The sequence below is a fragment of the Trypanosoma theileri genome (assembly GCF_002087225.1).
Source record: "Trypanosoma theileri isolate Edinburgh chromosome Unknown TM35_Tth_49_V1, whole genome shotgun sequence".
In the NCBI taxonomy this organism is placed as follows: Eukaryota; Euglenozoa; class Kinetoplastea; order Trypanosomatida; family Trypanosomatidae; genus Trypanosoma; species Trypanosoma theileri.
The window spans coordinates 12,148-12,765 of NW_021639891.1; positions in this window are offsets into that span (position 1 = coordinate 12,148).

The window sequence follows — 618 nt, forward strand, 5'->3', positions numbered from 1 at the left end:
GCGGACCCGACATCAAATCAAAAGAGGAACCCGCTTTTGGATATGTTTGTTATAACTGGTATATATTAACCTGTCTCAAGGTAGGACGAATACCAGATTGTTCATTTGATGGAGCAGGATAGTTGGGTAAATGATTATAAAAGGGATACGGTTCTTCTACTTTCATATTTTTAATGTTTGTGTGCTATTATTTTCCGCATTTTATGATATAGGGGAAGCTGCTGTAGCCTAAGAGTGGTACGGAAATAGAAGTAAGGCGAACTGTGGTGAAAAACAAATAACACAAACATTGCAGCATACATATTTGTATATATTTATGGTGTACACTGAGGAGGTGAGGTGGATCACCCATATTGTTTTTATCTTCCTATTTTGTTTTGATTGATCAGTGTGTGATTTGGTTCTACAAAGGAGCACTCCTGTGTTTTTTTCTATTGCACAGCGTGAGTGGTTTTTTGGTGTTTCTTGGTTGTGATTTCCTCACTACCCTTTTCGTTGTGACTCTGTGCCCCATTCAAGATTTCTAGAATTGGGAACTAGCAACTGAATGAATTTCAAGTGGTAGAGGGACGCACGTATATAAAAACTTTTTTTTTTCTCCTTCTCTTGTTTACTGGC